We start from the raw sequence: 25,873 nt of genomic DNA, 5'->3' as shown, positions 1-25,873 counted from the left end.
AACCACGATGCTCTTTGTACCCGTACGTCGCGCGTGTGCATTGCGGTTCATACGCATGCGCAGATTAGCCATTTTTTTCACCGATTGCTACGCAGCGGACAACGGCAGCTAGCGATCAACTCGGAATGACCCCCAAAGTACCAACCAATCAACTCTTAACTGCCACGTGACAGGTTCTAAAAATTAGTTGGGAGCTGATTGTTTGGTAATTTATCTTTCTCCACTCTATCTTTTCCCAAGCATTAATGCTATTCAATCAATTTTCCCCATGCGATAAACTCAAGGTTAACGCTCGCTTACCCATAAAGTCCACACAAAGTGCTAAAATCTATGGGTTTCCCTGCATGTTAAATGCAGAGGCTGCAAAGAAAAATTCACCCTCTGGGATTTAGTGCACAGGGTTCCTCAGCTAATTGTATTGGGCAGCACGTTCAATTAGCTGTGGAGTAAACCCTAAGAATTAAATTGACCACAATTTAATTTAACAGATTATTTATTTTTACTTTATAGATGGTGAAATAGCCATTTGTACATGATTAAATGACAATGAACCACATACAGTACAAGAGTCATGCAGTAGCTTTCTTTTGGTTCCCAAGAGACACAGATGTTTTTTTTATCTACATTGATTGGTGTGTGAGAAGTAGACACAAAACAGATCTTGTTTTAGATGAATATCTGCCCTCTATATATTTACTCTAAGGGTACTTATTTTATCACACAGCACATGTCAGCTGCATCTCATTTTGCATGTCAGTAGTTTGGAAGGGCAAAGTGTAATCAGAATCTAACTATGTGAACTGCATGGGGCACTATGTAATATTGCTTTGTGATGAATTCTTCTATGCATGGCTTTTAATAAAGCAATCCTAAATAATTCAGAATGTTATAGTGTTTCTTATTTCCACAACATTATTTTTTTACCAAGTCTGGCTGCAAAGTGAGTAAAAGACAAGACCAAGTCAACCAGAATTCCTTTTTACTACAAATTTGCACCCAAGCTGATTGAATAACCAGAACATATATGGTTTAATGTCCATTGACAGCTGTCAGCATAGATGGTGCACAGATGTAGTTCAGTAATTGTGGAGAGTTTGACTGCCCACACCAAAGTAGAACATGGAAGAATGGTGGTTTAATAATTCATATTGTCAAAAGGTAGACCCCTCAAGCATATGTCATCATTTAACAAAATATTTGCTTGAACACGTATTTAAACTTATCCAAAATGATTGTTAAAAAAAAAAAGATCTTTTTTTTTGTAATATTTTTTTTTAAAACAGATTTTTTTTCAAACCCTGGGGTAGATGTATTAACCTGTAGAAGGCATAAGGAAGTGATAAACCAGTAATAAAGCAGTGTTAAGTGCAAGGTGATAATGCACCAGCCAATCAGCTCCTAACTGTTAATTTACATATGGGAGCTGATTGGCTGGTGTGTTTTTCACCTTGCATTTATCACTGGTTTATCACTTCCTTATGCCTTCTCCAGGTTAATACATCTGCCCTATTGGAACAACAGATCAGCACCATGAGGAGCATCAGGAACATTGTGACCATAGCGACAGTGACTTTTCCCAGCGGTTCATCTGAGCAGCCACTATGTACACAATGGGTGCTCTTGGGTGGGGGCAGGCCCGGCGACAGGGGGGGTCAAAGGGGACAACCCTGCCGGGCCCCGAGCTTCAGGGGGGGCCCCATCCAGGCCCGGCGCTACCTGCTCAGCGAAGGGATGCAGTGCAGGGAGGCGCTGGGACGGAGAGGCGCTCCCCCTGCTCTGCATTCCTTCCCTGCTGCGCCGTCCTGTCCCCACTACTGCTGCTGCTGCTGCTGTGCCTGTATGACAGGCACTGGCAGCGGCGCTTGTAGCATTAAAATCCTCCTCCCTCCGCTCCCCTCCCCTCACCTGTGTGACAGGACAGCGCAGTGTATGGGACAAAAGGGGGCGGAGCTACACGGGACGGAAGGGGCTAAACGGGACCGAAGGGGGCGGAGCTACACAGACCAGGCTGCTATAGTGTACAGACTCAGAGGGAGACTGGCTTAGGTAAGTGAAGGGTGAGAGGGAAGTGTGTGTGTATTGTGTCTGTGTGTGTGTGTGGTATGTCTGTGTGCGTTTATGTGTGCTTTAAGGACGCTACTACTACAGGGGGGGCATTACGTGTAACGTCGCTACTAATGGGGGGGCCATTACGTGTAACAACGCTACTAATGGGGGGGCCATTACGTGTAACAACGCTACTACTAGGGGGGTCATTACGTATGAGGACGATACTACTACTTGGGGGGGCATTATGTATAGGATGCTACTATTACTTGGGGGGCATTACATATAACAATACTACTACTACTTGGGGGGCCTTACGTATAAGGACACTCCTACTACTGGGTGTGCACTATGTATAAGGATGCTACTACTACTGGGGGGGCATTATGCATAGGGATGCTACTACTACTGGGGTGCATTACATATAAGGACGCTACTACTACTTGTGGGGCATTACGTATAAGATGAATAAGATTGTGCTACATTGTGGCGTAATTTTGAATGGGGGTACTATTGTGTGGCTATGCCCCTTACTTGTGAGACCACACCCCTTTTCCCGGTGCGCGCCAAAGGAATATGGCAGGGCGCAAATTTATAGTTTGCAGGGGGGCGCCGAACACCCTAGCACCGGCCCTGGCCCCATCACTTGCTTGGTCTGGTTGGTCTTCGCTTTGTTGCCTTCATTATGCTTGCGTCATGCCTCTCTGCCGCCCCGTCCCTGTCTGACGATCTGCTGCCGCTGAAGAACCGGGCAGCAGAGCAGCAAACACAGGCTACACTGACTGTGTGAGTCAGGGCTCCTTATAGCAGCTGCCCGCAGCACTACCTCTGTCCAACCCTGCTCCCTACGTGCCTGGATGGCACCCTCACAGCCCGTCATACTGTATACTATGTCAAGGTACTGCCATATTATTCTATATAAATGTGTGTATGGTGAGTTCTATGTGTGTGTATATATATATATATATATATATATATATATATACAAAAAATGTCCCTGGCACTCCGGACTTCCGTTCACCTTGCTCCGGTGCTCTCCCCTCAGATCTGCATCTGTGTATATGGTCCTTGTATGCCGCCCATACAAGGACCATATATATATATATATGTGTGTGTATATATATGTATAAATTATAATATATATACTGTATATTTTATATATATATATATATATATATATATATATATACAGTATATGTGTGTGTGTGTGTGTGTGTGTGTGTGTGTGTGTGTGTGTGTGTGTGTGTGTGTGTGTATATATATATATATAATATATATATATAGAATTTTTTTACAGCGACTTTGTGCTTTATAAGGGGGGGGGGGAGTCAAGGCAGGGTGGGGGGCCCCGGAGAAATTGGTGTACCGGGCCCCAAGATTTCTCTTGCCGGCCCTGGGTGGGGATAATTTACATTTCTTCAGAGGCTACTAATGTCTGCAGCTGCTGGGTGGAGGGTCATAGAAACACAGAAACATAGAATTTGTTAGCAGATAAGAACCTCTTGGCCCATCTAGTCTGCCCTTTTTCATTTGTCCTTAGAGGAACATAGATGTCCTGCTGTGCTGAAGGTGATCAGCAATACGGCAGACACTGGGGGAGGGTGCAAGGAAGCATAGGGACCTTCCAGTCTCTCTGAGAGCAGCAGCTACGGGAAGATTCTCTTCCTGCAGCCTCTCACACCGTGTATCTGACTGGTCACATTGTTTGGGAGCAGATCAGATAACACACTGCCTGGTGTGGTCGCAAACAATGCGCCTATGCTAGGGAAGTGGATATATCTGCTAAGCTTAATTGCTAGTCTTAACACTTACTGTAGCTATAAACATTATAAATTTATTTTGTATCTGTCTCCATTGCAAGTAGAAGTCTGGGTCTGTGCTTTTTTACTAGTAACATAGAATTTACATTATGCTAACCCACTTAGGATATATTATTACATCATTTGTTCAACCCTACAGTCTACATGTAGCATCTCCCACAAAATACAGCCCCTCAGCTATCAGCTGCTGAATAGTCTAAATTTGGCATCTTAGTATTTCTTCCACAACTGTCATCTGTTCTACTCCTCCCTCCTCTGTAACTTTTGCTCTCTATGTCCTGCCTCAGTCTCCAGTTGTCTCTTGGACTCTATCTATTTTCGCTGTATTAACTTGTACCATCCATCTCCTATCCAGCACTTTTGGTAAGTCTATAATTATTTCATAAATTTCTATATATACAGTATATGTACATGCCATAGACATTTCCTTAGCACGTCATTTAAAATGATGTATAGAGATAGATAATGCAGCAAACTTTCACATTAATAATATAATATTACACATGCTAGCAAAACAAAGTATTGATCATGTTTATAAACCTTATTTTGTTGCTAATATTTTATTGTTTCTGTGAAACCACTATAACAGTACTCATATTTTTTCTATACAATTTATTCTTTAGTATATCAGAGTCAATTTTGTCATTTACATTTTCTTTCAATTTAAAAGAATTTTAATATGACTTAATAATACTAATGTTTATATGATTCACCAAAACACATTCATTTCAGTTTGTTGGATTTTTTATATTGCCTATATTCCCATGTTGCATTTTATTATGTTATATAATTTAGTATTTATTTTTATGTGTTTCATTTGATGCACTGTATGTTTCTTTTTTAATTTTTTGACAATTTTGAGTTTCCATTTGCAATGTATTTTCAGGTATAGTTTTAACAAACCGAGAGAAAGATTTCAGTGGTGCCTAAAATAACTTCTGACTGCACAACAGGTGTCATGTGTCTGAAAGGCTGCAGAGAAAAGAACATAGGGGGTTGGTTTGAAAAGGAGATGCTAACTTTAGCACAGCATACTATGGTCGCTGTTTATATTAGAGCTTCAGGTTTTTGCATAGCTAAAAATATACATTTGCTAGTTTATTGGTAAACTCTGATACAGTACTTCAATGATATGAAGATACTAAACTGTCTAGGTAAAAGTAAAATATGAATCAATACCCTTCATCTTTCTCCTGACGTTTTAAATATAATTACTGTACACCAGGCATTATCAACCTCAGTCTTCAAGGCACACTTATACACACTTATCGATGTTTCTGATTTGGACGATGGTCGATTACAACCATTAGCGACCATTGTCCAAATTGGCTTGCTATGCAGAACGAGGGAAAACCAACGATGAACGACCGCAGGGACGCACATCATTCATCGTTGGTGCATATACAGTACACTGAGCGATATGAACAATTTATCATTCATCACTGAACGAGATCGTTCATATCATCCACACACTTCAGCAAGTTTGTAGGGCCCTGTCCAGGTTTTAGTGATATAGATACAATGGAAACAAAATATGGAATACCGGAAATGTGAGCAAAAGTATAGCTGCTCTAACACGACATTTTCCTAAAAGGTGTCACCACACCTAATCAGAATAAACTCCCCCACAGGTAAAAAGTGCCAATTGGGCACTGTGACAATGGATCTTCAAAAACCAGCAACCTAAGGTAGTACGCCACCTTTTTACCTGTGGGGGAGTCCGGATAATCCCCTTCTATGTCATTTTGTTGTACTATTTCTTTGGTTCCTGGTTCATTTTTTACATATATTTTTATATATTGTATATTTTTTATTTCTATCATTGTGGATGTCAGTTCACTCCAACTATGGGGTTTCTGTAACCAATAAACAGTTTTTATATGATGATCTGGAATAATCACTGCTAATTGAGATTTCTGGAGGGGAAGCATTGTGGAGGACGATTGAAAGAAACCCAGATAGGAGTTTAATCACTATTTAGTCCGTGAGTGTGGTACGCATTTTTTTGGAGTGTGGAAATATTCATAAAAGATACCTTTATATATGTATACCTTTCCTTCTCTAAGTGAGTAATGGTACGCATCCTGTTTGAAATCTCTTTGGTGAAGGTCACTTGGAGTTTAAATTGAAGACAAAGATACCTTTATACACTTAGTCGGTGTGTTATACCTGTGATTTGGGGTACGCTGCCTTTATATATATCACCTCACTGCATTCAGGGGTCCCTTGGGCTCAAAATAGGGATTGCCGATTTAAAGACTATTCTACACATTGCCTCTTTGTTCCATTTTTTTTCATGCCACTACATTGGGAGTCCTCCATTTGAAGCATCTTGTGGAACAGAGGAAGGATCAAGAGATTGAGAACTTTGCCTCACAACATATGAGGAATGTATCATATTTGATTATATCAAAAGCGCTCATACCAATTTATTTTCCTTACCTGTTTGTTGCATTGTTTAGTGATATAGATGCTTGAACACAGGTGACTTAATTAGTAACTCAGTTATTTTGATTTAATCATCTGTGCTGAAGCCTGGATATCAATAAAACCTGCACTGTTAGTGTGCCTTGGGGATAGTATTTTTATTAACTATAAGACTGCAGATATGTCACTCAGGCTTAGATTTTGTACAGCCTTAATGGAAAGACCTTAGCAAACATTTAAAAACTTATTATATATAAGCTTTTTAGCTGCTGATTACACAGAATTTGGCCTCTACAGATGTCTAAAGCCCCCTACACACTTGCCGATACATTCAATTTTGATGATAATCGATCTGAATAATGATCAATCATCGTCCAAATTTACTTGCATTGCAAAGCAATGGAGAACCAACAATGAACGGCCGCGGGGCCGCGCATAGTTCATCATTGGTGCATACACACTGAGCGATATGAACGATTTCTCATTCATTACTGAATGAGATCGTTCATATCGCCTGCACACATCGGCAAGCATGTATGGCCCTTAAAAGTAGGTGAGATGTTCCAGTGATATGCCCATGCATGGCTATTGAGCCACACATGTGTGAGCATCAGGTACTGGAGAGGCATCCAAAGATCCCTCTCTGGAAAATAATGCTATATTTTATGCCATAGGCCAGCAATGACCAACACCATTCCAAGATGGTATTAGTATAAGGGTATCAAGCTACAAAAAGCTTGTTTGTTTTCTTTTACTTTTTTAAATATGAGAGCACCACAGCCATGTGGACTGTGGTATCTTGCATTACTTTGCTGCTTTTGGTAAAATATAGTAATAGGTAACTAATGCAGAAACTGCTGTTTAAGCATGATTTTTGTGGGTGATGTATTTAATAAACAGGCCCATTAGACATGAAGGGTCTGATTCAGTGTTGCACATATTGCTCTAAGGCTAGGTACACACTTAGGGGTATATTTACTAAGGTCCCGATTTTGACCGAGATGCCGTTTTTTCTTCAAAGTGTCATCTCGGTAATTTACTAAGCAAAAATCACGGCAGTGATGAGGGCATTCGTAATATTTTGGAAGTCCTAGGAAAAAATCACGAATCAATACACCATCGGTCAAATACGCCTGCAATTTGGTAGAAATCGGGAATTTACTAAAAAGTGCAAATCACAAACACTGCCAACAATAGCCAAACACTGCCGTGCAGAAATACAATTAGTAAAAAAGTGCTAAAAAAAACCAGACCTGCTTTTTTATCCCGTGTTTGGATAGGCATGCAGGGATCCATGAGATCCGTGCATGTTTATCAGTGGGAAGAGGATGGGAAAGTGTTCATTTTTTGAAAAACAATTGCGTGGGGTCCCCCCTCCTAAGCAAAACCAGCCTCGGGCTCTTTGAGCCGGTCCTGGTTGCAAAAATATGGGGAAAAAATTGACAGGGGTTCCCTCATATTTAAACAACCAGCACCGGGCTCTGCGCCTGGTCCTGGTTCCAAAAATATGGGGGACAAAAAGCGTAGGGGTCCCCCGTATTTTTGAAACCAGCACTGGGCTCCACTAGCTGGACAGATAATGCCACAGCCGGGGGTCACTTTTATACAGCGCCCTGCGGCCGTGGCATTAAATACCCAACTAGTCACCCCTGGCCAGGGTACCATGGAGGAGTGGGAACCCCTTCAATCAAGGGGTCACCCCCCTCCAGCCACCCAAGGGCCAGGGGTGAAGCCCGAGGCTGTCCCCCCCATCCATGGGCTGCGGATGGGAGGCTGATAGCCTTTGTTGAAAGTGTTGAATATTGTTTTTAGTAGCAGTACTACAAGTCCCAGCAAGCCTCCCCCGCAAGCTGGTACTTGGAGAACCACAAGTACCAGCATGCGGCGGAAAACCGGGCCCGCTGGTACCTGTAGTACTACTACTAAAAAAATACCCCAATAAAAACATAAGACACACACCTTGAAAGTATAACTTTAATACATACATCCACACCACCATATACACATACTTACCTTATGTTCACACGAGGGTCGGTCCTCTTCTTCATGTAGAATCCATGGTGTACCTGTTGAAAAAATTATACTCACAAAATCCAGGGTAGAAGGCTCTTCTGCTTGTAATCCATTTGTAATCCACGTACTTGTCAAAATAAAAAAATGGACACCCGACCTCGAACTGAAAGGGGCCCCATGTTTTCACATGGGACCCCTTTCCCCGAATGCCAGAAACCCCCTCTGACTTATGTCTAAGTGGGTTTCTTCAGCTAATCAGGGAGCGCCACGTTGTGGCACCCTCCTGATCGGCTGTGTGCTCCTGTACTGTATGACAGGCAGCACACGGCAGTGTTACAATGTAGCGCCTATGCGCTCCATTATAACCAATGGTGGGAACTTTGTGGTTAGCGGTGAGGTTACTTTCGGTCAACCGCTGACCACAAAGTTCCCACCATTGGTTACAATGGAGCGCATAGGCGCTACATTGTAACACTGCCGTGTGCTGCCTGTCAGACAGTACAGGAGCACACAGCCGATCAGGAGGATGCCACAACGGGCCCGGTTTTCCGCCGCATGCTGGTACTTGTGGTACTGCTACTAAAAACAATATTCAACACTTTCAACAAAGGCTATCAGCCTCCCATCCGCAGCCCATGGATGGGGGGGACAGCCTCGGGCTTCACCCCTGGCCCTTGGGTGGCTGGAGGGGGGGACCCCTTGATTGAAGGGGTTCCCACTCCTCCAGGGTACCCCGGCCAGGGGTGACTAGTTGGGTATTTAATTCCACGGCCGCAGGGCGCTGTATAAAAGTGACCCCCGGCTGTGGCATTATCTGTCCAGCTAGTGGAGCCCGATGCTGGTTTCAAAAATACGGGGGACCCCTACGCTTTTTGTCCCCCGTATTTTTGGAACCAGGACCAGGCGCAGAGCCCGGTGCTGGTTGTTTAAATATGGGGTAACCCCTGTCAATTTTTTTCCCATATTTTTGCAACCAGGACCGGCTCAAAGAGCCCGAGGCTGGTTTTGCTTAGGGGGGGGGGGACCCCACGCAATTTTTTTTTAAAGTTTAAACATTTTTTTTTTTTTTTTACAAGGTGCACAATGAAGCCCAGCACGGATCTCTCAGATCCGGCCGAGATTCATTGTATTAAAGTCGGCAGTGTTTTACAAGTCACTCACGTAAAACACTGCCTAAAAAAACGAATGACATCGACATCGGAAAAAAACGAAAATGCAGAATACGGCAGCTTAGTAAATTAGTCGTAATAAATTCAAAAAGTTGCATATTTACACTTTCGATGTCATTCGTGATTGAACTTTGACCTCAAACGGAAAATTACGAATGTTAGTAAATTTACCCCTTAGAGATCCATCCACGATCCGCCATTGTACTGAACAAGTGGCTGATTAGGTAACCTATATACACACTTACTAATCGGCTGCTCGAAATGTCGGGCCAGATGCATCAATTTAAATTCCCGTCCAGCTGTGATGTCAATGTCGGTGGTCCCTCAGCTAGTGTACATACAGATGCACTGATATATCTTTCATATATATCGGTATCTGTGCTGCAGGGCCATTCAGATATCGTACCTCCCAACATGGCCCTCTCCAGGAGGGACAGAATGCTCTGCTCCTAGACTTCCCTCTTAATTTATGATTGCTATCACCTGTGGTGAAACACCTTTCTTATCCATTAACCAGTTCAACACAGGTGATCATAAATTATGATACGATACATTTATTGTCATTATTAAACAAAAATTTGACAATGAAATTCAATTTGTACAACACACCAGACAATAATAAAAAGTTAGGACATAGGTATAAGAAGAGTACACAATAACACACATATGAGAGATGACACATTGGGGGCCATTCCGAGTTGATCGCTAGCAGAAAATGTCCGCTGCGATGAAGCAAAAAAAACGGCACCTCTGCGCATGCGTATGTGGCGCAATGCGCACGCGAGACGTACTTTCACAAGGGCCGATGCAGTTTTGCACAGGGTCTAGCGATGCATTTCAGTCGCACTGCTGACCGCAGAGTGATTGACATGAAGTGGGCGTTTCTGGGCGGCAACTGACTGTTTTCAGGGAGTGTCCGAAAAAACCCAGGCGTGCCAGGAAAAACGCAGGCGTGGCTGGGCGAACGCAGGGCGTGTTTGTGACGTCAAATCCGGAACTGAATGGTCTGAAGTGATCGCAAGCACTGAGTAGGTCTGGAGCTACTCTGAAACTGCACAATTGTTTATTTTTGTAGCCGCTCTGCGATCCTTTCGTTCGCACTTCTGCCAAGCTAAAATACACTCCCAGAGGGAAGCGGCTTAGCGTTTGCACGGCTGCTAAAAACTTCTAGCGAGCGATCAACTCAGAATTACCCCCATTATTCCCAATGAGTGTTTAACATGTGCACGGCAGTTGGAAAGAAGCTATTCCATAGATTATTTGTGCGTGCCTTCACTGATCTAAAACGCTTACCAGAGGGCAACTTAGTAAAAAGATAAGAAGACGGATGGCTAGAATCAGACAGTATACTCCCACCTCTATTTGTCAATCTTGCTGCAAAGAGATCTTTAAGAGTCTGCAGCTGGACCCCGAAAATTTTACCAGCTGAGCGAACCAAGCGCTCTAACTCCCCTTGCTCATAGGAGGTACAGTTTCCGTACCAGACTATTATTCCATAAGTTAGAACACTCTTAATTGCACATCTATAAAAATTAATTAGTGTAACAACGCCCACACCTGCAACCTTAAGACGGCGAAGGAAAAATAAGCGCTGGTTTATCTTTTAACTATTACCTGAGTATTAACCACCCACGATAAACTGGAGGAAACATGGATACCTAAAAATTTAAAGGACTGAACAGCCTCTATATTTACCACATTTGTGGATACTGGAAGTAGTGAAAATTACTACTACGCCTAAAATCCATCACCAGTTACTTGGTTTTATTTCACATTTATCAAAAGGTGACTAACCTCACTCCAAGCCACCAAATTCTCAATTTCCCTACGATAACTTGCCTCATTCTCTAGAGATGAGCGGGTTCGGTTTCTTTGAATCCGAACCCGCACGAACTTCACTTTTTTTTTCACGGGTCCGAGCGACTCGGATCTTCCCGCCTTGCTCGGTTAACCCGAGCGCGCCCGAACGTCATCATGACGCTGTCGGATTCTCGCGAGACTCGGATTCTATATAAGGAGCCGCGCGTCGCCGCCATTTTCACACGTGCATTGAGATTGATAGGGAGAGGACGTGGCTGGCGTCCTCTCCATTTAGATTAGATTTAGAAGAGAGAGAGAGAGAGAGATTGCTGTGATACTGTAGATTAGAAGAGAGTGCAGAGTGCAGACAGAGTTTAGTGACTGACGACCACAGTGACCAGTGACCACCAGAGACAGTGCAGTTGTTTGTTTTATTTAATATATCCGTTCTCTGCCTGAAAAAAACGATACACAGTCACACAGTGACTCAGTCTGTGTGCACTGCTCAGCCCAGTGTGCTGCACATCAATGTATTGTATATAAAGCTTATAATTGTGGGGGAGACTGGGGAGCACTGCAGGTTGTTATAGCAGGAGCCAGGAGTACATGATAAATAATATTATATTAAAATTAAACAGTGCACACTTTTGCTGCAGGAGTGCCACTGCCAGTGTGACTAGTGGTGACCAGTGCCTGACCACCAGTATATTAGTAGTATTGTATACTATCTCTTTATCAACCAGTCTATATTAGCAGCAGACACAGTACAGTGCGGTAGTTCACGGCTGTGGCTACCTCTGTGTCGGCACTCGGCAGGCAGTCCGTCCATCCATAATTGTATTATATACCACCTAACCGTGGTTTTTTTTTTCTTTCTTTATACCGTCGTCATAGTCATACTAGTTGTTACGAGTATACTACTATCTCTTTATCAACCAGTGTACAGTGCGGTAGTTCACGGCTGTGGCTACCTCTGTGTCGGAACTCGGCAGGCAGTCCGTCCATCCATAATTGTATTATAATATATACCACCTAACCGTGGTTTTTTTTTCGTTCTTTATACCGTCGTCATACTAGTTGTTACGAGTATACTACTATCTCTTTATCAACCAGTGTACAGTGCGGTAGTTCACGGCTGTGGCTACCTCTGTGTCGGAACTCGGCAGGCAGTCCGTCCATCCATAATTGTATTATAATATATACCACCTAACCGTGGTTTTTTTTTCGTTCTTTATACCGTCGTCATACTAGTTGTTACGAGTATACTACTATCTCTTTATCAACCAGTGTACAGTGCGGTAGTTCACGGCTGTGGCTACCTCTGTGTCGGCACTCGGCAGGCAGTCCGTCCAACCATAATTGTATTATATACCACCTAACCGTGGTTTTTTTTTCATTCTTTATACCGTCGTCATACTAGTTGTTACGAGTATACTACTATCTCTTTATCAACCAGTGTACAGTGCGGTAGTTCACGGCTGTGGCTACCTCTGTGTCGGCACTCGGCAGGCAGTCCGTCCAACCATAATTGTATTATATACCACCTAACCGTGGTTTTTTTTTCATTCTTTATACCGTCGTCATACTAGTTGTTACGAGTATACTACTATCTCTTTATCAACCAGTGTACAGTGCGGTAGTTCACGGCTGTGGCTACCTCTGTGTCGGCACTCGGCAGCCCGTCCATAATTGTATATACCAGTGACCTAACCGTGGTTTTTTTTTCTTTCTTTATACATACATACTAGTTACGAGTATACTATCTCTTTATCAACCAGTCTATATATTAGCAGCAGACACAGTACAGTGCGGTAGTTCACGGCTGTGGCTACCTCTGTGTCGGCACTCGGCAGCCCGTCCATAATTGTATATACCACCTAACCGTGGTTTTTTTTTCTTTCTTTATACATACATACTAGTTACGAGTATACTATCTCTTTATCAACCAGTCTATATATTAGCAGCAGACACAGTACAGTGCGGTAGTTCACGGCTGTGGCTACCTCTGTGTCGGCACTCCGCAGCCCGTCCATAATTGTATATACCAGTGACCTAACCGTGGTTTTTTTTTCTTTCTTTATACATACATACTAGTTACGAGTATACTATCTCTTTATCAACCAGTCTATATATTAGCAGCAGACACAGTACAGTGCGGTAGTTCACGGCTGTGGCTACCTCTGTGTCGGCACTCGGCAGCCCGTCCATAATTGTATATACCAGTGACCTAACCGTGGTTTTTTTTTCTTTCTTTATACATACATACTAGTTACGAGTATACTATCTCTTTATCAACCAGTCTATATATTAGCAGCAGACACAGTACAGTGCGGTAGTTCACGGCTGTGGCTACCTCTGTGTCGGCACTCGGCAGCCCGTCCATAATTGTATACTAGTATCCAATCCATCCATCTGCATTGTTTACCTGAGGTGCCTTTTAGTTGTGCCTATTAAAATATGGAGAACAAAAATGTTGAGGTTCCAAAATTAGGGAAAGATCAAGATCCACTTCCACCTCGTGCTGAAGCTGCTGCCACTAGTCATGGCCGAGACGATGAAATGCCAGCAACGTCGTCTGCCAAGGCCGATGCCCAATGGCATAGTACAGAGCATGTCAAAACCAAAACACCAAATATCAGTAAAAAAAGGACTCCCAAAACCTAAAATAAAATTGTCGGAGGAGAAGCGTAAACTTGCCAATATGCCATTTACCACACGGAGTGGCAAGGAACGGCTGAGGCCCTGGCCTATGTTCATGGCTAGTGGTTCAGCTTCACATGAGGATGGAAGCACTCAGCCTCTCGCTAGAAAAATGAAAAGACTCAAGCTGGCAAAAGCACCGCAAAGAACTGTGCGTTCTTTGAAATCCCAAATCCACAAGGAGAGTCCAATTGTGTCGGTTGCGATGCCTGACCTTCCCAACACTGGACGTGAAGAGCATGCGCCTTCCACCATTTGCACGCCCCCTGCAAGTGCTGGAAGGAGCACCCGCAGTCCAGTTCCTGATAGTCAGATTGAAGATGTCAGTGTTGAAGTACACCAGGATGAGGAGGATATGGGTGTTGCTGGCGCTGGGGAGGAAATTGACCAGGAGGATTCTGATGGTGAGGTGGTTTGTTTAAGTCAGGCACCCGGGGAGACACCTGTTGTCCGTGGGAGGAATATGGCCGTTGACATGCCAGGTGAAAATACCAAAAAAATCAGCTCTTCGGTGTGGAGGTATTTCACCAGAAATGCGGACAACAGGTGTCAAGCCGTGTGTTCCCTTTGTCAAGCTGTAATAAGTAGGGGTAAGGACGTTAACCACCTCGGAACATCCTCCCTTATACGTCACCTGCAGCGCATTCATAATAAGTCAGTGACAAGTTCAAAAACTTTGGGTGACAGCGGAAGCAGTCCACTGACCAGTAAATCCCTTCCTCTTGTAACCAAGCTCACGCAAACCACCCCACCAACTCCCTCAGTGTCAATTTCCTCCTTCCCCAGGAATGCCAATAGTCCTGCAGGCCATGTCACTGGCAAGTCTGACGAGTCCTCTCCTGCCTGGGATTCCTCCGATGCATCCTTGCGTGTAACGCCTACTGCTGCTGGCGCTGCTGTTGTTGCCGCTGGGAGTCGATGGTCATCCCAGAGGGGAAGTCGTAAGCCCACTTGTACTACTTCCAGTAAGCAATTGACTGTTCAACAGTCCTTTGCGAGGAAGATGAAATATCACAGCAGTCATCCTACTGCAAAGCGGATAACTGAGTCCTTGACAACTATGTTGGTGTTAGACGTGCGTCCGGTATCCGCCGTTAGTTCACAGGGAACTAGACAATTTATTGAGGCAGTGTGCCCCCGTTACCAAATACCATCTAGGTTCCACTTCTCTAGGCAGGCGATACCGAGAATGTACACGGACGTCAGAAAAAGACTCACCAGTCTCCTAAAAAATGCAGTTGTACCCAATGTCCACTTAACCACGGACATGTGGACAAGTGGAGCAGGGCAGGGTCAGGACTATATGACTGTGACAGCCCACTGGGTAGATGTATGGACTCCCGCTGCAAGAACAGCAGCGGCGGCACCAGTAGCAGCATCTCGCAAACGCCAACTCTTTCCTAGGCAGGCTACGCTTTGTATCACCGCTTTCCAGAATACGCACACAGCTGAAAACCTCTTACGGCAACTGAGGAAGATCATCGCGGAATGGCTTACCCCAATTGGACTCTCCTGTGGATTTGTGGCATCGGACAACGCCAGCAATATTGTGTGTGCATTAAATATGGGCAAATTCCAGCACGTCCCATGTTTTGCACATACCTTGAATTTGGTGGTGCAGAATTTTTAAAAAAACGACAGGGGCGTGCAAGAGATGCTGTCGGTGGCCAGAAAAATTGCGGGACACTTTCGGCGTACAGGCACCACGTACAGAAGACTGGAGCACCACCAAAAACTACTGAACCTGCCCTGCCATCATCTGAAGCAAGAAGTGGTAACGAGGTGGAATTCAACCCTCTATATGCTTCAGAGGTTGGAGGAGCAGCAAAAGGCCATTCAAGCCTATACAATTGAGCACGATATAGTAGGTGGAATGCACCTGTCTCAAGTGCAGTGGAGAATGATTTCAACGTTGTGCAAGGTTCTGATGCCCTTTGAACTTGCCACACGTGAAGTCAGTTCAGACACTGCCAGCCTGAGTCAGGTCATTCCCCTCATCAGGCTTTTGCAGAAGAAGCTGGAGGCATTGAAGAAGGAGCTAAAAGGGAGCAATTCCGCTAGGCATGTGGGACTTGTGGATGCAGCCCTTAATTCGCTTAACAAGGATTCACGGGTGGTCAATCTGTTGAAATCAGAGCACTACATTTTGGCCACCGTGCTCGATCCTAGATTTAAAGCCTACCTTGGATCTCTCTTTCCGGCAGACACAGGTCTGCTGGGGTTGAAAGACCTGCTGGTGACAAAATTGTCAAGTCAAGCGGAACGCGACCTGTCAACATCTCCTCCTTCACATTCTCCCGCAACTGGGGGTGCGAGGAAAAGGCTCAGAATTCCGAGCCCACCCGCTGGCGGTGATGCAGGGCAGTCTGGAGCGACTGCTGATGCTGACATCTGGTCCGGACTGAAGGACCTGACAACGATTACGGACATGTCGTCTACTGTCACTGCATATGATTCTCTCAACATTGATAGAATGGTGGAGGATTATATGAGTGACCGCATCCAAGTAGGCACGTCACACAGTCCGTACTTATACTGGCAGGAAAAAGAGGCAATTTGGAGGCCCTTGCACAAACTGGCTTTATTCTACCTAAGTTGCCCTCCCACAAGTGTGTACTCCGAAAGAGTGTTTAGTGCCGCCGCTCACCTTGTCAGCAATCGGCGTACGAGGTTACATCCAGAAAATGTGGAGAAGATGATGTTCATTAAAATGAATTATAATCAATTCCTCCGCGGAGACATTGACCAGCAGCAATTGCCTCCACAAAGTACACAGGGAGCTGAGATGGTGGATTCCAGTGGGGACGAATTGATAATCTGTGAGGAGGGGGATGTACACGGTGATATATCGGAGGGTGAAGATGAGGTGGACATCTTGCCTCTGTAGAGCCAGTTTGTGCAAGGAGAGATTAATTGCTTCTTTTTTGGGGGGGGTCCAAACCAACCCGTCATATCAGTCACAGTCGTGTGGCAGACCCTGTCACTGAAATGATGGGTTGGTTAAAGTGTGCATGTCCTGTTTTGTTTATACAACATAAGGGTGGGTGGGAGGGCCCAAGGACAATTCCATCTTGCACCTCTTTTTTCTTTTCTTTTTCTTTGCATCATGTGCTGATTGGGGAGGGTTTTTTGGAAGGGACATCCTGCGTGACACTGCAGTGCCACTCCTAGATGGGCCCGGTGTTTGTGTCGGCCACTAGGGTCGCTAATCTTACTCACACAGTCAGCTACCTCATTGCGCCTCTTTTTTTCTTTGCGTCATGTGCTGTTTGGGGAGGGTTTTTTGGAAGGGACATCCTGCGTGACACTGCAGTGCCACTCCTAGATGGGCCCGGTGTTTGTGTCGGCCACTAGGGTCGCTAATCTTACTCACACAGCTACCTCATTGCGCCTCTTTTTTTCTTTGCGTCATGTGCTGTTTGGGGAGGGTTTTTTGGAAGGGACATCCTGCGTGACACTGCAGTGCCACTCCTAGATGGGCCCGGTGTTTGTGTCGGCCACTAGGGTCGCTTATCTTACTCACACAGCGACCTCGGTGCAAATTTTAGGACTAAAAATAATATTGTGAGGTGTGAGGTATTCAGAATAGACTGAAAATGAGTGTAAATTATGGTTTTTGAGGTTAATAATACTTTGGGATCAAAATGACCCCCAAATTCTATGATTTAAGCTGTTTTTTAGTGTTTTTTGAAAAAAACACCCGAATCCAAAACACACCCGAATCCGACAAAAAAAATTCGGTGAGGTTTTGCCAAAATGCGTTCGAACCCAAAACACGGCCGCGGAACCGAACCCAAAACCAAAACACAAAACCCGAAAAATTTCAGGCGCTCATCTCTAATTTTCACACGTGCATTGAGATTGATAGGGAGAGGACGTGGCTGGCGTCCTCTCCATTTAGATTATAAGAGACTGAGAGAGATTTACTGGAGCTGACTAGAAGGAGTACTGTTACTGTAGAAGTGTAGAGACTGAGTGGAGAGAGTTTACTAGTGAGGACAGTGCAGTTTACTTTATAATCCGTTCTCTGCCTGAAAAAAGCGATACACAGCACACAGTGACTCAGTCACATACCATATCTGTGTGCACTGCTCAGGCTCAGGCCAGTGTGCTGCATCATCTATTATCTATATATAATATTATATATATCTGTCTGACTGCTCAGCTCACACAGCTTATAATTGTGGGGGAGACTGGGGAGCACTACTGCAGTGCCAGTTATAGGTTATAGCAGGAGCCAGGAGTACATAATATATTATATAGTGAGTGACCACCAGACACACAGTGCAGTTTATTTAATATATCCGTTCTCTGCCTGAAAAAAGCGATACACACAGTGACTCAGTCAGTCACATACCATATCTGTGTGCACTGCTCAGGCTCAGGCCAGTGTGCTGCATCATCTATTATCTATATATAATATTATATATATCTGTCTGACTGCTCAGCTCACACAGCTTATAATTGTGGGGGAGACTGGGGAGCACTACTGCAGTGCCAGTTATAGGTTATAGCAGGAGCCAGGAGTACATAATATATTATATAGTGAGTGACCACCAGACACACAGTGCAGTTTATTTAATATATCCGTTCTCTGCCTGAAAAAAGTGATACACACAGTGACTCAGTCAGTCACATACCATATCTGTGTGCACTGCTCAGGCTCAGGCCAGTGTGCTGCATCATCTATTATCTATATATAATATTATATATATCTGTCTGACTGCTCAGCTCACACAGCTTATAATTGTGGGGGAGACTGGGGAGCACTACTGCAGTGCCAGTTATAGGTTATAGCAGGAGCCAGGAGTACATAATATATTATATAGTGAGTGACCACCAGACACACAGTGCAGTTTATTTAATATATCCGTTCTCTGCCTGAAAAAAGCGATACACACAGTGACTCAGTCAGTCACATACCATATCTGTGTGCACTGCTCAGGCTCAGGCCAGTGTGCTGCATCATCTATATATATTATATATCTGTCTGACTGCTCAGCTCACACAGCTTATAATTGTGGGGGAGACTGGGGAGCACTACTGCAGTGCCAGTTATAGGTTATAGCAGGAGCCAGGAGTACATATTATATTAAAATTAAACAGTGCACACTTTTGCTGCAGGAGTGCCACTGCCAGTGTGACTGACCAGTGACCTGACCACACTGACCACCAGTATAGTTAGTAGTATACTTATATTGTGATTGCCTGAAAAAGTTAAACACTCGTCGTGTGACTTCACTTGTGTTTTTTTTTTTTTTATTCTATAAAAATAAAACTCATTCTGCTGACAGACAGTGTCCAGCAGGTCCGTCATTATATAATATATAATATATACCTGTCCGGCTGCAGTAGTGATATATATATATTTTTTATATCATTTATCATCCAGTCGCAGCAGACACAGTACGGTAGTTCACGGCTGTGGCTACCTCTGTGTCTCTGCACTCGGCAGGCAGTCCGTCCATAATTGTAATACCACCTAACCGTGGATTTTTTTCATTCTTCTTTATACATACATAGTTACATAGACATCTTCTCTTTATCAACCAGTCTATATTAGCTGCAGACACAGTACAGTACGGTAGTTCACGGCTGTGGCTACCTCTGTGTCTGCACTCGGCAGGCAGTCCGTCCATAATTGTATACCACCTAACCGTGGTTTTTTTTCATTCTTCTTTATACATACATAGTTACATAGACATCTTCTCTTTATCAACCAGTCTATATTAGCTGCAGACACAGTACAGTACGGTAGTTCACGGCTGTGGCTACCTCTGTGTCTGCACTCGGCAGGCAGTCCGTCCATAATTGTATACCACCTAACCGTGGATTTTTTTCAGTCTTCTTTATACATACATAGTTACATAGACATCTTCTCTTTATCAACCAGTCTATATTAGCTGCAGACACAGTACAGTACGGTAGTTCACGGCTGTGGCTACCTCTGTGTCTGCAGTCGGCAGGCAGTCCATAATTGTATACTAGTATCCATCTCCATTGTTTACCTGAGGTGCCTTTTAGTTGTGCCTATTAAAATATGGAGAACAAAAATGTTGAGGTTCCAAAATTAGGGAAAGATCAAGATCCACTTCCACCTCGTGCTGAAGCTGCTGCCACTAGTCATGGCCGAGACGATGAAATGCCAGCAACGTCGTCTGCCAAGGCCGATGCCCAATGTCATAGTACAGAGCATGTCAAATCCAAAACACCAAATATCAGAAAAAAAAGGACTCCAAAACCTAAAATAAAATTGTCGGAGGAGAAGCGTAAACTTGCCAATATGCCATTTACCACACGGAGTGGCAAGGAACGGCTGAGGCCCTGGCCTATGTTCATGGCTAGTGGTTCAGCTTCACATGAGGATGGAAGCACTCAGCCTCTCGCTAGAAAAATGAAAAGACTCAAGCTGGCAAAAGCAGCACAGCAAAGAACTGTGCATTCTTCGAAATCCCAAATCCACAAGGAGAGTCCAATTGTGTCGGTTGCGATGCCTGACCTTCCCAACACTGGACGTGAAGAGCATGCGCCTTCCACCATTTGCACGCCCCCTGCAAGTGCTGGAAGGAGCACCCGCAGTCCAGTTCCTGATAGTCAGATTGAAGATGTCAGTGTTGAAGTACACCAGGATGAGGAGGATATGGGTGTTGCTGGCGCTGGGGAGGAAATTGACCAGGAGGATTCTGATGGTGAGGTGGTTTGTTTAAGTCAGGCACCCGGGGAGACACCTGTTGTCCGTGGGAGGAATATGGCCGTTGACATGCCAGGTGAAAATACCAAAAAAATCAGCTCTTCGGTGTGGAGGTATTTCACCAGAAATGCGGACAACAGGTGTCAAGCCGTGTGTTCCCTTTGTCAAGCTGTAATAAGTAGGGGTAAGGACGTTAACCACCTCGGAACATCCTCCCTTATACGTCACCTGCAGCGCATTCATAATAAGTCAGTGACAAGTTCAAAAACTTTGGGTGACAGCGGAAGCAGTCCACTGACCAGTAAATCCCTTCCTCTTGTAACCAAGCTCACGCAAACCACCCCACCAACTCCCTCAGTGTCAATTTCCTCCTTCCCCAGGAATGCCAATAGTCCTGCAGGCCATGTCACTGGCAATTCTGACGAGTCCTCTCCTGCCTGGGATTCCTCCGATGCATCCTTGCGTGTAACGCCTACTGCTGCTGGCGCTGCTGTTGTTGCCGCTGGGAGTCGATGGTCATCCCAGAGGGGAAGTCGTAAGCCCACTTGTACTACTTCCAGTAAGCAATTGACTGTTCAACAGTCCTTTGCGAGGAAGATGAAATATCACAGCAGTCATCCTACTGCAAAGCGGATAACTGAGTCCTTGACAACTATGTTGGTGTTAGACGTGCGTCCGGTATCCGCCGTTAGTTCACAGGGAACTAGACAATTTATTGAGGCAGTGTGCCCCCGTTACCAAATACCATCTAGGTTCCACTTCTCTAGGCAGGCGATACCGAGAATGTACACGGACGTCAGAAAAAGACTCACCAGTGTCCTAAAAAATGCAGTTGTACCCAATGTCCACTTAACCACGGACATGTGGACAAGTGGAGCAGGGCAGGGTCAGGACTATATGACTGTGACAGCCCACTGGGTAGATGTATGGACTCCCGCCGCAAGAACAGCAGCGGCGGCACCAGTAGCAGCATCTCGCAAACGCCAACTCTTTCCTAGGCAGGCTACGCTTTGTATCACCGCTTTCCAGAATACGCACACAGCTGAAAACCTCTTACGGCAACTGAGGAAGATCATCGCGGAATGGCTTACCCCAATTGGACTCTCCTGTGGATTTGTGGCATCGGACAACGCCAGCAATATTGTGTGTGCATTAAATATGGGCAAATTCCAGCACGTCCCATGTTTTGCACATACCTTGAATTTGGTGGTGCAGAATTTTTTAAAAAACGACAGGGGCGTGCAAGAGATGCTGTCGGTGGCCAGAAGAATTGCGGGACACTTTCGGCATACAGGCACCACGTACAGAAGACTGGAGCACCACCAAAAACTACTGAACCTGCCCTGCCATCATCTGAAGCAAGAAGTGGTAACGAGGTGGAATTCAACCCTCTATATGCTTCAGAGGTTGGAGGAGCAGCAAAAGGCCATTCAAGCCTATACAATTGAGCACGATATAGGAGGTGGAATGCACCTGTCTCAAGTGCAGTGGAGAATGATTTCAACGTTGTGCAAGGTTCTGATGCCCTTTGAACTTGCCACACGTGAAGTCAGTTCAGACACTGCCAGCCTGAGTCAGGTCATTCCCCTCATCAGGCTTTTGCAGAAGAAGCTGGAGGCATTGAAGAAGGAGCTAAAAGGGAGCGATTCCGCTAGGCATGTGGGACTTGTGGATGCAGCCCTTAATTCGCTTAACAAGGATTCACGGGTGGTCAATCTGTTGAAATCAGAGCACTACATTTTGGCCACCGTGCTCGATCCTAGATTTAAAGCCTACCTTGGATCTCTCTTTCCGGCAGACACAAGTCTGCTGGGGTTGAAAGACCTGCTGGTGACAAAATTGTCAAGTCAAGCGGAACGCGACCTGTCAACATCTCCTCCTTCACATTCTCCCGCAACTGGGGGTGCGAGGAAAAGGCTCAGAATTCCGAGCCCACCCGCTGGCGGTGATGCAGGGCAGTCTGGAGCGACTGCTGATGCTGACATCTGGTCCGGACTGAAGGACCTGACAACGATTACGGACATGTCGTCTACTGTCACTGCATATGATTCTCTCAACATTGATAGAATGGTGGAGGATTATATGAGTGACCGCATCCAAGTAGGCACGTCACACAGTCCGTACTTATACTGGCAGGAAAAAGAGGCAATTTGGAGGCCCTTGCACAAACTGGCTTTATTCTACCTAAGTTGCCCTCCCACAAGTGTGTACTCCGAAAGAGTGTTTAGTGCCGCCGCTCACCTTGTCAGCAATCGGCGTACGAGGTTACATCCAGAAAATGTGGAGAAGATGATGTTCATTAAAATGAATTATAATCAATTCCTCCGCGGAGACATTGACCAGCAGCAATTGCCTCCACAAAGTACACAGGGAGCTGAGATGGTGGATTCCAGTGGGGACGAATTGATAATCTGTGAGGAGGGGGATGTACACGGTGATATATCGGAGGGTGAAGATGAGGTGGACATCTTGCCTCTGTAGAGCCAGTTTGTGCAAGGAGAGATTAATTGCTTCTTTTTTGGGGGGGTCCAAACCAACCCGTCATATCAGTCACAGTCGTGTGGCAGACCCTGTCACTGAAATGATGGGTTGGTTAAAGTGTGCATGTCCTGTTTTGTTTATACAACATAAGGGTGGGTGGGAGGGCCCAAGGACAATTCCATCTTGCACCTCTATTTTCTTTTCTTTTTCTTTGCATCATGTGCTGATTGGGGAGGGTTTTTTGGAAGGGACATCCTGCGTGACACTGCAGTGCCACTCCTAGATGGGCCCGGTGTTTGTGTCGGCCACTAGGGTCGCTAATCTTACTCACACAGTCAGCTACCTCATTGCGCCTCTTTTTTTCTTTGCGTCATGTGCTGTTTGGGGAGGGTTTTTTGGAAGGGACATCCTGCGTGACACTGCAGTGCCACTCCTAGATGGGCCCGGTGTTTGTGTCGGCCACTAGGGTCGCTAATCTTACTCACACAGCTACCTCATTGCGCCTCTTTTTTTCTTTGCGTCATGTGCTGTTTGGGGAGGGTTTTTTGGAAGGGACATCCTGCGTGACACTGCAGTGCCACTCCTAGATGGGCCCGGTGTTTGTGTCGGCCACTAGGGTCGCTAATCTTACTCACACAGCTACCTCATTGCGCCTCTTTTTTTCTTTGCGTCATGTGCTGTTTGGGGAGGGTTTTTTGGAAGGGCCATCCTGCGTGACACTGCAGTGCCACTCCTAGATGGGCCCGGTGTTTGTGTCGGCCACTAGGGTCGCTAATCTTACTCACACAGCTACCTCATTGCGCCTCTTTTTTTCTTTGCGTCATGTGCTGTTTGGGGAGGGTTTTTTGGAAGGGACATCCTGCGTGACACTGCAGTGCCACTCCTAGATGGGCCCGGTGTTTGTGTCGGCCACTAGGGTCGCTTATCTTACTCACACAGCGACCTCGGTGCAAATTTTAGGACTAAAAATAATATTGTGAGGTGTGAGGTATTCGGAATAGACTGAAAATGAGTGTAAATTATGGTTTTGGAGGTTAATAATACTTTGGGATCAAAATGACCCCCAAATTCTATGATTTAAGCTGTTTTTTAGTGTTTTTTGAAAAAAACACCCGAATCCAAAACACACCCGAATCCGACAAAAAAAATTCGGTGAGGTTTTGCCAAAACGCGTTCGAACCCAAAACACGGCCGCGGAACCGAACCCAAAACCAAAACACAAAACCCGAAAAATTTCAGGCGCTCATCTCTAAGATTGACAGGAAGAAGGCGTTTATGGGTGGCAACTGACCGTTTTCTGGAAGTGGATGGAAAAATGCAGACGTGTCCAAGCGTTTGCAGGGCAGGTGTCTGATGTCAATTCCGGGACCGGACAGGCTGAAGTGATCGCAGCAGCTGAGCAAGTTCAGAGCTACTCAGAAACTGCACAAACTGTTTTTGAACTGCTCGGCTGCACAAGCGTTCGCGCAGTTGCACAGCTAAAATACACTCCCTAGTGGGTGGCGACTATGCGTTCGCACGGCTGCAAAAAGTAGCTAGCGATCGATCAACTCAGAATGAACCCCAAGGAGCCTTGCTGATAATGATCAGCATAGGTTTATGAAGCATTAAATAATTTTTTTTTTTTAATATGTGTCTAAAATGGCATTACTCTCAAAGTGAACCAAACACCAGCACTCTTAGTCTGGACTTGTTACTACTAATGCGAGGGATAAACATTGTGGTATCCTCACACAGAAGCCACAAATAGCACGTGGCAATGCCAGGTTGGGCTGGTCACCCTATAAAAGGCAATATATTGTGGAGAGGGGGCCTAGACTGAACACCCTAGCATCTTATAATGGGATGTGCTACCTTGCTGGGACTAAGGGGGACATTTACTATGCAGTAATGAGAGCGGAGAGGTGAGCCAGTGGAGAAGTTGCTCATGGCAACCAATCGGCACTGAAGTAACATCTACAATTTTCATACTACAAAATGATACAGAGCTGCTGATTGGTTGATGGGGCAACTTCTCCACTGGCTCACTTCTCCGCTATTATCACTGCTTAGTAAATGTCCCCCTTAGTACTGCAATATAGGAACAAGAGTGCAGGTGCACCATTCACCATTAAACTTATAACAATCATCATATCCGAGGTTCTTGGCATATATTGGCCAATATATGAGACTGCCTACCTTCATCACAGTGACCTCGTCGGACAGGTCCCTAACATTATAGGGGTTCACCTCTGGGGTGCAGAGCACCCCAAACCACCCCAGCCATATCACCCCAGGACATCACAAAAATGAGGGATAGAAGTGAGAAATTAGTGTTAGGCAAGTGAAAAGAGGCTCCTGAGTGTTAGAAAGAGGACAGCAGTAAGGTGTCAGAGTGTTAGAAAGAGAGGTTACTGTAGGTGATCAGTGTTACAAGTGTAAAAGATGTGTGAAAAATGCTACCTAAATAAAAACAAACACAGGGTGATATAGGTGTTAAAAATAAATGTAAGGTGGTGATGCCCCAAAGTGGCCCAGCCAGAGCAATCCAAGGAGACCCACACCCCAAAAGTTCACCCCCCAACCTGACTTTCTATATAATTGAAAGGATCTTACCTATAGCCTTTGTGTAGTCAGCATGTGCTAGTTCCTTTTTTAAAAGCCTGAGAGGCAGCGGGTGGGGTGTTAATCCAGAACGAGGGTGTCCCAAGCTCAAGGTGTGTATACATACACATAATATAGAATAT

The 25,873-nt window shown here is 45.0% G+C and overlaps 1 protein-coding gene across 1 annotated transcript in view; it reads left to right on the top strand.

The window, feature by feature from the left end:
- The first annotated feature begins 4,113 nt into the window (after positions 1–4,113).
- The window catches only part of TXLNB (taxilin beta), a 134,216-nt gene continuing 112,456 nt past the window's right edge, over positions 4,114–25,873 (top strand). The window contains exon 1 of the mRNA XM_063917449.1: positions 4,114–4,229. The gene's annotated coding sequence lies outside the window, so the exon portion shown is untranslated. The remainder of the gene's footprint in view (positions 4,230–25,873) is intronic.

Source organism: Pseudophryne corroboree, chromosome 4, assembly GCF_028390025.1.
Source record: "Pseudophryne corroboree isolate aPseCor3 chromosome 4, aPseCor3.hap2, whole genome shotgun sequence".
NCBI classification, from domain to species: domain Eukaryota; kingdom Metazoa; phylum Chordata; class Amphibia; order Anura; family Myobatrachidae; genus Pseudophryne; species Pseudophryne corroboree.
The sequence above is the reverse complement of the archived record's forward strand: the minus strand, read 5'-3'. Positions and strand labels throughout refer to the sequence as shown.